The sequence below is a fragment of the Halichoerus grypus genome, chromosome 1 (assembly GCF_964656455.1).
Source record: "Halichoerus grypus chromosome 1, mHalGry1.hap1.1, whole genome shotgun sequence".
NCBI lineage: Eukaryota > Metazoa > Chordata > Mammalia > Carnivora > Phocidae > Halichoerus > Halichoerus grypus.
In genome coordinates, this window is record NC_135712.1 from 140,065,699 (window position 1) to 140,078,570 (window position 12,872).

The 12,872-nt window shown below is 41.2% G+C and overlaps 1 pseudogene; it reads right to left on the reverse strand.

Annotated features, from left to right (window-relative positions):
• Positions 1–223: 223 nt before the first annotated feature.
• LOC118535145 (importin subunit alpha-1 pseudogene) lies at positions 224–2,060 on the reverse strand (annotated as a pseudogene).
• Between the last annotated feature and the right edge of the window lie 10,812 nt (positions 2,061–12,872).

The window sequence follows — 12,872 nt, forward strand, 5'->3', positions numbered from 1 at the left end:
CAAAATCTTAAAAAAAAAAAAAAAAAGAATACAAGAGCTTTTGGGAGTGAACTAAACAAATGTGTTGATAGTCTATGTTTTAAAGGCTATTCACAATTTTTCTGATTTGAAGAATTTTCTAAAAATCCCCAAACACAAGAAGAGTTTAGACTCAATTCTTGCACAGATTTTTGTTCTTAAAACTTCCCTGAATTTGGAATCTTTCTAAATTTTTTTTTAAGAAAAGAGTGGAATTTAATCTTTATTTACAGGACACTGCAAGAGAGGAGATTCCACATAGAAATAAGAAACCCACTGAGAGGAGGAGCTTCATACAGTTTGTACAGTTTGGAACTGGTCAAGTAGAGTTTCGTTGTAAAAAGTGCTACAATAACAAAACACATTTAAAAAGAGTTCTTAGTAGAGAAACAGTAAGACAAACTTCTACCAAACAGAGTACACAACAAACAACTTTCTGCCTCAGCTGTACAATCTAAAAGTTAAAAGTCCCGGGAGTGCCATCCTGAACTTGGAACGTATAGCCTTCAGAGGTGGTTTCTGGCACAACATTCTGATCTTCCTCTTCCTCTACAGAGAAATACTTCTCAATCAAGTTTAATGAAGCTTTGTACACAGACTCATTTTCATGGTTTTGTAGAGCTTCAATTTTGTCCAAACCTCCACATTCTTCAATCATTATACTAAGTTTCTCAGTTTCACCTAGTTTCTCAGCAGCCTGAAAGATGTTTGAAATGGCATCCAGAATAACCAGAATAATTTTGGTGTCTTCTGCAGTTAAGAGGTTCATCAATGGTTGTATTATGCCACAATGAACGAGGTATACAATCTGTTCAACTGTCCCACCACTTGTATAGTTGGTCACAGCCCAGACAGCTTCCTTTTGTGTCTTAAAGTCTGCCTTAGAGAGAACACGAATGCGGAATGGGCTAATCCATGATTCACAACTTGCTGTACCTGGTCCTGGCGACCAGCTGTGATGTTTGACATTGTCCACGGAGCTTCCTTCTGAATATTAGTTTGGGGTTCATTAGGAGCCTGGGAAAAACAGCAAGTGCTCCTGCAACTATTACAAACTGAGTATGTTCATCTGTCCCAGTGACAATATTTCCTATGACTCTTAGCACAGGAGTCACAATGGGCAATTCAGTAGCTCCTAGAAGCTTCACAAGCTGGGGCACAACTCCTGTTTTCACAACCATTTCAATCCGTTCATTTGGACCATCAGTAAGGTAGGAAATGGCCCAGCAGGTATCTGCCAATACTTCTGGATCATCATGATGCAGGAGACGAACTAAGGTAGGAAGAATCTGCTCAACAGCATCTAATGGGGATGCAGGATTCTTGTTGCGACAAAGGTTTGAAAGTGTCCAAGTAAGGTTACGTAAGTAACCACATGCTAAAGATGACATATCAGGAACTGCAAGGAGAGCCATTAGTGGGTCAACTGCATCGTACTTGACAACCAAGTCTCAAAAAACTGAACCATCACCTGCAATGTTTCCTAGAGCCCATACAGCTTGTTCACTGATGTGGGCATGGGAAGATGCCAACAGAGAAATGAATGCTGGGATAGCACCTCCATCTACCACAGCCTTGGTCTGTTCTGACGTCCCAGAAACAATGTTAGTGAGAGCCCAAGCAGATTCAAACTGAATGGGACTACAATCAGTTCTGCCCAAGAAGGACACAAATTTTGGAATCAAACCAGCCCGGATTATGTTGTCTATGGGGGGCTGTTTTTCCCTAGAAAGCAGTTTCCTAGCAGCTTGAGCAGCCTGGAGCTGGCTTTCTAAATTGTTGCTATTTATGCCTTTGACAATGTCATCAACAGACCAATTTACAGTGCCTTGGTCGTTGCGGTTTTCCTGTAGTGGAGAGGTAGCATCATCAGGAAACGAGCTTACCTTTCTCCTTTTCAGCATCTGGTCATCCTTCTTAGCTTTCCTCAGCTCCACATTAACTTCTATTCGGCGCCGCCTCATTTCTGTACTGTCTTTCCCCTTGTTCTTGAATCTGTTAAGGCGGGCAGCTGGTGAATTAGCATTCCTGTTGGTGGACATGGTTATGAGACAAAGGGAGAAAGCTAAACGGCCGGCTCAGTCTTCCACAGGAGGCGGTCCGGGGCGTGCAGGCTGCAGGACAGCTGCCCTCAAAACGTCCACCATGGATCACCCCAAAGACGGTGTGTCGGAATCTTTCTAAATTTTAAAGGAAGAATGCTTTAAAAATGGGGATACCTATTTACGTTCATCTGATGAAAATTCCTTGAATACTCTTTATTAAAAAAAAGAAACTGTGCAAGATATGGAAGAGGTACGTCAGCCAACAGTGCAACAAGAAAGCCTTTCCTTATCCCAGCTAAGTTCAGAGATGAATGGCAATCAGCAAACACTGATCCTGGGTGTCTGTCCCACAAGAATATATGTACCAGTACATGGGACATGTGTATAAGGATATTTACTGATTTTAGCTATGATTAGCCATCGTCAGGGGACTGGCTAAATGAATTACGGTTAGTCCATAGTGGTATATTATCCAGCCCTAGTTTACAGCAGGTATTGACGAAGGCACTACATTCTCTTTGCATAATTATCTTGGTTATTCGTGAGGAGTTATTCTTTCTTAAAAATTTTAACATAATTTTATCTAAATTCAAGGAAGAAATTTGATTTTTAATTAGAATTGTCTTAAATGTAAATAATAAGTTTGTGAGAAACTATCTTGAACGGTTTTTTTTTTTTCATTTTTGTAGTTATTATGAGTGAAATGTTTTCCGTTCTCAGTTTCAGATACTCAAGCCTAGAATCTATGAGATTGAGGGAGGGAGCTACAAAGGCGGTGTAGTAGGAGAACCCTAGACTTGTCTTGTCCTTCGAACACTGCTAGAATTTATGAAAGCTGTTCCTTACTGAAAATATTCTTGGTGTTTATAGCAAACTTACCAAATTGTCTTATTAATTCTATTAATTTTTTTTAAATAGAGGTTTGTTACTTTTCTTTGTAGGTTCCTTGGGGCTCAGGTGTGTTTACCAAGGGGAAGTGAAGTGGTCCTGCCTCATGGCCTCCAATTTAACAGTGAGCCCCTGCTGAGACACCTAGATGGAGGAACATCCCTGCTTTCCACTCTCCTTGTTTCCTTTTCAATACTCTATGCTTTTGTTCAGTTCCTTCTTGGCCTCTTGGGGACTAGGGATACCTAGCACTCTCATGAAAGGCCAGTGATGACCTTCTCCCTGGAGTTTGTCAACCTCCATAAGGTAAATTCTTGCTTGGGGTTCCACAAAGGAGTTAACCCAGACAACACGGAAGAGAGTCCCACATCAATTTTCCCCACAGGGTCTCACCACCCATCCAGCTGTCTGGGTCAAGCAGAGGCAAACAGTGGAATTTGTGGTGATGTTGAAGGGTTGCATTTGGTCACGTGTTCCTTGAATCCCTCTCCAGATTTCTAGATTATAAGGCCCAATACATTCAATGTTACTTTTTAAGGATACTGTTGAAAGATATATCTATGGCTTCATCCTGACTCAAGCACGTAGTGACTTGGTTTCCCATTCCCCTACTCTCATTTTCTATCCAACCACACACACACCTTAGTTAAATGGAGTCTCAAGTATCTCAAAATGAGCTTTATACTGCAACAGGAATGCCATTTCATGAATACCTAAGCCAAAGGGTTAAAACTTGCATTCAACTGAAAGAATTACAGAATAATTGACTAAATTATCCAAGCAAGAAGGTATATCATGCATTATTGTTGGAGACTGAAGAGCAAAGTACATAACATGATATGTTAGTTGGTGTCCAAAGATGGCTGCAAATGAGGCACAATTCCCAGTTTTCCTGCCCTTGTGTAATCCACTTGGAGATTGAATCTGGGCTAAGACTGTGACTCCCTTCATCTGAGAGAATGCAGGGCAAGTGACACCAGGAAGTTTCCAAGGCCTAAACCTATAAGAAGGCCTAGCAGCCTTGAGCCACAGAGTAAGAGATCCAGCTACTTTGCTGGAGAGACCATGTGGAGACATCAGACGTAAAGACCAACTGAAGGAGAGAAAGAGAGAGCCAACAACGCCCCCCCTCTGCCCCCACCAGCTGAGGCCCCAGCTTAGGTGTCCTTGCCAAGATGCCAGATTCGTGAGTGACAAATCCTGAATACTCAAGCCCTATCCACTGGACTGCAGCTCTGGGGAGACCCTAGTGAGACCAGCAGAAGAACCATCTAACCGAGTCTATGTGAAATGAGTGGGGGAAATAACATGCAAGTGATCCCGGAAGTCAGTCCTTGCTGAGGCTTAAGCTGACTTCGTTCATTCAAATATCCACTCTTCAGAATGCCAACTCACAGAATGTAAAGAACAATACAATGGCTGTCATTTTAAGCCACGAAATGTTGGAGTGGTTTGAGTTGCTGCAATACACAACCAAAGCACATGTTAAGGCAGAAATTTGGAGTGAAGATGAGGACTCTCAAACCCACACAATGACTTATATCTAGGGCTGGATTTTCTGTTTTGTTCATTAATTTCATATCTCTAACCAGACCCTCTGCTGCCTTGTTACACAAACATACAAATCTTAAATTATTACATGGACATTCCTGACTCGGAGGGATTCAAAAGTGCTTTTGGGGGGGGGGGCGGATTTAAATATTTAAATATGAGATGCCCTGGAACCTAGAGTGAAGAACCCTGATAAAAGCAGCCTTCCATCTACAACTCCCCAACACGTATGCACCCACTGCTGAAGGCACGGAGACTTGTTTCATTTCTCAAAACCACGAGGCTTTCTGAATCCAGCCTTCGATCTGGTGAAGTGTTTCTAAAAGAGTAAAATAACACACACTCACACAGGCTCGTGAAATCATCATCATAATATAAACCCCTCAGACTTCTTCTTTTTCTTTCTCTCTCTCTCTCTCTCTTTTTTTTTTTTTTTTTTTTTCAGCTGTGAAGCAGCACCTGCCGTTAGCTGTGGTGGTTCCTATTTTCATATTGTCTGACAGTAGCAGTTGGATCAGGCTTGAGCCAGTGTGACTGAGAGGCAGGCTCCCTGCTTCCACAAAGCTGAATTTAATAAGATGAGAACAGCATGCCAAGATGGGGAGCTCCCTCCCTAACACTTATCCTGACACCAGCCCCTCAGCGGGGCCGTATTGCCGCGGTAATCTGGGTGAGCCGGACAGAGCGTCCTGCTTACAAGTTCAATATAATGGAACAGCAGGGGGCGAAGGGCTGGCAGAAAAGCTTAGCAAAGTTAAAGCCTATTACTCTATGCTTGAGGAAAAATGAGTCACAAAATATTACACCCAGAGCAAGACTTGAACCTGCCAAATGCAGCAGCAACACACGCTAAGCCTTGTCCATAATGGTGCATTCATTATTCCCTGGTCCAGGGTAATGTGGATTTAAATGTCTTTAACCCTAATGGAAATGTATATGCAAATTTCCCCTTAAGCCCGTCCCTCTCTCACTGTTCTTTCGCCCAGTCTGAATCTAATGGGCAAGGTGACTGCATACTACAGATGTCAAAGAAAATGATGCCTTTTTAATCTGCCTTTAGTGGCAAGAAGAAGGCAAGAAACTGGACCAAAACCTTTCAGCTGCGCATTACAGCCTTTGTTGTTGTTTTATGCCTCTTGTGGTGTTCAATTTAAAACTAATGGGAGAAAGAGCAAGCAAATGGTTTCTCAGATCAGTCCTCACTGAGGCTTGGGCTGGCTTAGTGAATTTGAACACCAACTCTTCATATAAAGGAGTTCTAACACAAACTAATCAATACTAGTTAATCAAATCAAACTCTCAAGACTTGGAAAGGACTTGCCTCACACTTTCAATCAACAGGAGCCCCAGAACCAATCCAGCGCTCCATCCGACTAAAAGGCCATTATGTAGAATCCTGAACATGAAGCTGCTCTAGAACTGGGGTCTTTTGAAAGAACAACAGTAGAACCAAGACTTGTCATTCCCACTGCTCCCGCTAGATCAGCTACTATAGGTTCCTATTCTAGCAAATTCAGATCATCACATGTGGCGTCAATGACAGAGCCACCAGTTCCTGAGCTCTTACCTGGGCCACATGCTTGGTTGGGTGCCTCCTATCCCTTATGTCTAATCTTTATGTAGTGGGTTGTAAATTTTCTCATGGTGCTTCACGGCATTTCTGTACTAAGAAATTTCAGCTTCTTTGTTTATGGCCAATCGAATCTTCATAGTTCTCTGGGGGAGAAACAACATTAAAATGTCAGACTGGGCTAATTTTATTTTTTATTCTCTTCCAGTTTCAACAGCCTCTTTGGGTGTGTGGTGTCTGTCTGATATATGCTGTCTTTTAGATCTCCTTTCTGTCCCCTTGCTCCTTTTGAAGGTGGTGTCTGGAGCTCATATGCCAGGTGCCAATAGAGAATGGGGACCGCAGACTCATGTGGTAAGTCTCAGATCCCTGCAAGCCTCTGCCTTGGGATGGCTGGTTGGTCAGCTGCGTGGACTGAAGAACAATCATATCCTCACCAGCCATTTGGCACTTCCTGTTGGCTTACTTCTAGAAACTGGTCCTGGCCTATTGACTCTGCTTATGAGGTGTTCACACACGCATCCCAAGGTGTATTCCAGTCCACTGCCTGTCTCTGAGCCTCAGTGTCTGCACATCAGGACTGGTAGGAAGATCAGGAGCAGGCCAGGCAGAGAAGCCCACTTCCTCAGGCTTATCTCTCCAGTTTCTCCATCAGCCAGTGGTGTATTTCCAATCCCACTCTATGAGGACAGCGTACAGACATGACTATGGGGATCGTCCTAGGATCTTAGCTATGTCTAGAGAAATAGACCACAAAATTGGTGTCATGGTGTCTCCTATACCTATCTGACCACTTCTATTGTCCTCTTATTTTACGTGCAGGACCAGGAGTGAGAGAAATGGGAATCTTGGCATTGACCTCCTCTCTTTAGCTTTCTTCTCTTTCTTCTGTTCAGCGCTGCCCTGGGCCAGAAACAGGGCTTGCCCCTTCCTCTTCCTGCCTAGCCAGACTCCCTTACTTCCTATGCTGAGTTCTTGTTGCACACCGACTGTCCTAATTTAGGTTCCTCAAAAGCAGGCAAGGATTCAAATGGATCTAGTTCATTTGGGAGAGGCAGAGAACACCAAAAGAGGACTGGGGAAATGAGAGAGGGAAGGGAAGACAGTGAGAAAATGCATTATAGACCAGTCACCACTGTGGGTAACGACCTTAATCCCATGGGAAAACTCTGGGTACTGGTACAGAGAACACGTTCAGACTTACTCAATCAAGGGTTGAGGAAGTTTATACACCAATTCCTGTCACTCACTGATTGAGGACCACTTCATTTGGGATAATGGAACTATTTTTGTACATGTGTTAAAACTCATAGAATGAAGATATGCAGATGGCAAATAAGCATAGGAAAAGATGCTCATTATCATATGCTGTCAGGGAAATGCAAATTAAAGCAATGAGATACCGCTACACACTTATTAGAATGACAAAAGTCCAAAACTCCGACACTACCAAATGCTGGCAAGGACGTGGAAGAATACATTCCCACTGCTGGTGGGAACACAAAATGATACAGCGACTTTGGAAGACAGTTTGGCAGTTTTTTACTACACCAAGCATACACTTACCATACAATCCAGCAATAGCACTCCTTGGTATTTACCTAAATGATTCAAAAACTTATGTCTGTAGGTGTATAAAAACCTGCACACAGATGTTTATAGCAGTATTATTTATAATTGCCAAAACTTGAAAGCACCCATGATATCCTTCAGTAGATGAATGGATAAATAAACTGTGGTACATTCAGACAATGGAATATTATTCAGCAATAAAAAGAAATGAGCTGTCAAGCCGTGAAAACACATGGAGGAAACTTAAATGCATATTACTAAGTGAAGGAAGCCAATCAGAAAAGGTTACAAGGAAAAGGATTCCAACTTTGCAAAAAGACAACTTCGCAAAAAGACCACTACGGAGATGGTACAAAGATCAGTGTGTGCCAGGGGTTAGGGGTTGGGGGAAGGGAGGGATAAAAAGGCAGAAGAAGAAGATTTTTAGGTTAGAGAAACTATTCTTTATAATACTATAATGTCGTTATAATGTGTATGCATGCCTTTATATAGTAGTCAAATCCCATAGAATGTACAATGCCAAGAGTGAGCCCTCACATCAACTATGGACTTTGGATGATCAGGATGTGTTTATGTTGCTTTATTAATTATAACAAATATATCACTCGTGGTGATAGTGGGGAGGTTATGTTGTGTGGGGGCAAGAGGCATATGGGAAATCTCTATTGTTTCCCTTTAATTTTGCTATGAATCTGAAACTATTCAAAAAATAAAATCTGTGAAAAAAATTCATAAAACTGTACACAAAAAGGAAAGTCAAATTTACTATATGTAAATTTAAAAAATAAACAAGAAGGAAGGTGGGAAGGAAGGATGGGAGGGAGGGATGAAGAAAAAGAGAGAAGAAGTTAAAAAGGAAGTTAGCTTTGAGATTAGAAGATAAACAATAAATTATTTATCTGTTTACTTGTTTACTTATTTTATAGGCATTACTTGTTTTCTCTTCTGAGGTGATATGCCTCCCAATACAGCCTCGAAAATCAAAGATTACAAAAGAGCATGAATTAAAGGGGTGATTTCATTCATTGATTTAATAGTTTCAAATTATTACCTCTGCTACCTTTTCAAATCCTGCTGGGTAGACATTATTGCCCTCATTTTATAGACAAGGAACCCATGGCATAGAGAGGTTAAATGACTAACCTCTGTTGGTACATGTGGAAATCTATGAACTGAATCCAGGTCTGTGTGGTCCCAAAGTTTAGGTTCTACTCACAAAACACGAATACGAATGTTTAAGGCCAGTTATTGACAACTCAGACAAATGGGTAATATTGTATCTGGAAAGAAACCTCCAAGGTGGAAAAGGTAGGAGGGGAAAAGGAGGAGAAAGCGGTGGGGACCAGGGACAGCAGTCAAATCCCCAGCTTCATGCATGTACCACACTTCCATGAGAATGAGCCTGAGTGGGATAAGATGGTACTTTTTCCCCCCTAAGTTCTTTTGTTATTTTTTTTTCTTAACCTAAGGGAGAGGTTACCTTAATTCCAAACACTGATGAAAACATGGTTATTACATTTCTGCCTCAACTGGTCCTGCCACGATGTTAAATTATTCAGACATTTGTTCTGCATTTATTCCAAAGAAAAACAGTACTTTACCCAACCAGTTCCAGTCATGGAGCCTCACTGATTTGCTGTTGCTTCAACAAGGCCACAGGACCCTAGCAATGGATTATCTAATTCCAAATGACATTAACAGTTAAATCCTGGCATTTCGCAGAACTGTAATTTTCCTAAAAATTGTTTCATTGACTTGGTGAACTTTCTTCTTCCATCTCATGATCTGAAAAACAAACACGCAAACAAAAATTATTACAATATTCATTCTAGTTCAGTGAAAGCCATGTGTGAAAATGGAGAATAAACTGATCAGGTTTCAATATCACAGGAAATTCAGTATTTGATAGAAAAGGAATAGCTTTTAGGGGCGCCTGGGTGGCTCAGTTGGTTGAGCGACTGCCTTCGGCTCAGGTCATGATCCTGGAGTCCCGGGATCGAGTCCCGCATCGGGATCCCTGCTCGGCAGGGAGCCTGCTTCTCCCTCTGACCCTCCCCCCTCTCATGTGCTCTCTCTCTCTCTCTCATTCTCTCTGTCTCAAATAAATAAATAAAAATCTTAAAAAAAAAAAAAAAAGAAAAGGAATAGCTTTTAAATAAAAATCTAGTGGATATTTTTAACCAAACTGAAGCAGTTACGAAAGGAATTTAAAAATAAGTTGACTTGTTCTAAATCAGAATACTATCCCAACCATGCTGGGGTGTCACACTCGCCTTTTTTCTCTGGGCTTCTTCCTAAAACATCCTGCCACCCCACCTTCCAGTTCCCAAGAAGGTACTTTTACCCATAGCACAAGCTACTTAATCTATTATAGAATGCATCTGTCTATGCGTTAATGGCCAGTTTTCCTCTCTGAAACCTCATGACAGCAAGGATAACTTTTAGACAGCTGTAGCTTGATACCTAACATGTCTTGCATGCTCACAATGGTTACAAAATGAGTGAATTACACTTCTGTTCATTCCGCCTGAAGCCTAGCCTAGGTTAGGAGATAGCACGGAAATCAGAAAGAGCTGGTATGAAATACTAATTCCCCCGCTCTGTGACGTTTGGCAAATTGCCAAACCTCTGTAGTCTTCCGTTTCCTCATTTGTGCTATGGGAACATTAATATTCACCTGTCCAGGATGTTAAGCCAATAAGTGAGATACTGTAAGTCAATTGCTTGGCATTTTACCTAGCAAATAGTAAGCACTCAATAGCTGGTACGTGGGTTCTCAACAGACACAGCTTGAAGCCATGTTAACATTTAGAATGTATTTGTTCCCACCATCACACTAGTCTGAGAGGCTAAATATATAAAGCAGTGGTTCTCAAATCTTAGTGTGTGCTAGAATCATCTGAAAAACTTAACAAAACAGGGTCCCAGCTCTACTTTCCGATTAAGTAGGCCTAGAGGAGGGTCTAAGAATTTGCATTTCTAACAGTTTCCTGGGTGATGCTGATGCTGCTGGTCCTGGGACCACACTTTGAGAAATGATTCTGTTTCCTCCCATTCCTCTTCATCCCAGGCAACTGCACATGGGAATCACTCAAGAAGCTTTCAAAATTATTGATGTCTGGATCCCATACCATGGTTTCTGATTTAATAATAGGTCTCTGGTGAGGCCTGAGCATTGGGATTTTTTTTAAAGCTTTCCAGGCGCTTCTAATGAGAAGTCAAGGTTGAGAACCATGGCCCTACATGTATGCCAGTAGGGCCTTGCATCTCAAAGTGTGGTCCCCTGATTGGCAACGTAAGCATCACCAGGGAGCTTGTTAGAGATGCACAAATTCTGACCCCACCCTGACTTAACTAATGAAAATCTGCATTTTTTAGTAAGATCTCCAGAGAATTCCCATGCATGTTAAAGTTTGAGAAGCCCTGAACCAGGGAATCCTCCCTCCCAACTTACATCAGAGAAAGCATCACCAGATCTCACCTTTGCCCTACTTGAGTTTTTCCTTCCTGAGATACTGGGATTCAGGACAAAATGAGGAACTCACTATCTCTCTCCCAAAGGCAGTGGTTTTTACCTTTTACTTTGCAGGTGTGAACCTGAGGAGTCTTCCGTCTTTGTCCCCATCCTTTTCTCCTCCCTGTCTTCCCAGACTCAGTTTCCATCTCCAGACACAGCCTTCATCACACCTATTTATTAATGCTGAGGTTTCACTGGATTCGAGTAAAGACAGGAGGCAGGATCAATGTCTTAGTGGGATTCAGAAAAATGAAACTTTACTTTAAAAAATAAGTTAGCACCTGGCTCCTCCCTAAATTACCCGAACACACAGATGTGTTGTGAGATGGTATTAAAATAGAATCCTTATCCACTACAGGCTGGAAAGTGAAAAGTAACATGGAAGAGATGCCTAATGATTTGGAAAAAGGAAAAGATCCCTAAGTAAAGAAATGATGAGGTGTCCATGACCAGAGAAACCTGAAATGTGCTAATTGAATGCCCTCAGCTGCCATTATCAGTGAAGCCCCTCTGGAGCTAGCAGCACAAGCACATCTGAGCAGAAACCTGAGCTAACAGCACAGAGAACTGTCTTGACAGCTTAAGCAGGGTTCAGTGTGCATGAGTCAGCAGGGGAGGGTCCTTGTGCACGCAGTTCATTAGAAATCCTTCACAAACAAGAGGGAAATTTTCCTACAGTTGAGTATGCCAGGCATACTCAAAGAGAAGACAAGTTTGGCTCTTAGAACAATAATGGACATATTAGGGATATGTGTGTGCACATACACACTCACATACACATGCACACATTCCAAACCACAACTTTTATTACTCAATGGACCAACATCAGCATCATCTGCCTCCCCCACTGCTGCCCCACCTACTATTAAGAATCTACATTTTCTTTCTTTTCTTTTTTTTTTAAGTTTTTGAGGAACTTCCATATTGTTTTTCAGAATAGCAGAACTATTCTATGATCCAGCCATTGCACTACTAGGTATTTACCCAAAGAATACAAAAATACTAATTCAAAGGGATACATGCACCCCAATGTTTACAGCAGCATTATCTACAATAGCCAAATTATGGAAACCACCCAAATGTCCATCGACTGATGAATGGATAAAGAAGATAGATATAGATATAGATATATCAAGTTTTTATGCAACTGGGAGACACAGCTTTACATGAGGAACATTTGAATCTATATAATCATGAAGTATGCTTTACTGGAAATTTGTTGTATAGTACATAAGAAATCTTGATTAATGGGAACTCAGCAAGCAAGGAAAAATAAAAGCTGATGTCAAGAATAAACTTTCTTAGATCTAACTATCTCTAAGATATATCCTACATTTAGAATATATTCAACAGAGTACACCATATTTTACTTTCTATAAATTTGTGCAATGACTATCAGTGTTTAGAATGATTATGTTTGACAGTGTCAGCAAATATTTTCTGTAAAGGACCAAATAGTAAAATTTTTTGGTTTTACAAGCCATTTAATCTCTGCAGAAACTACTCAACTCATCTTGTAGTGAAAAAACAGCCACAGACAATAAGTAAGCAAATGGTTGTACTTGAGTTCTAATAAAACTTTATTTATAAAAACAAGTAGATTTGGCCTACAGGCTGTAGTTTTCCAACCCCGGCAATAGAAGATTATAAGAACTTTATTATTTACAAGTAAAATGGAATAAACTTTACTTAAAAAGGCAACATCAGTTAG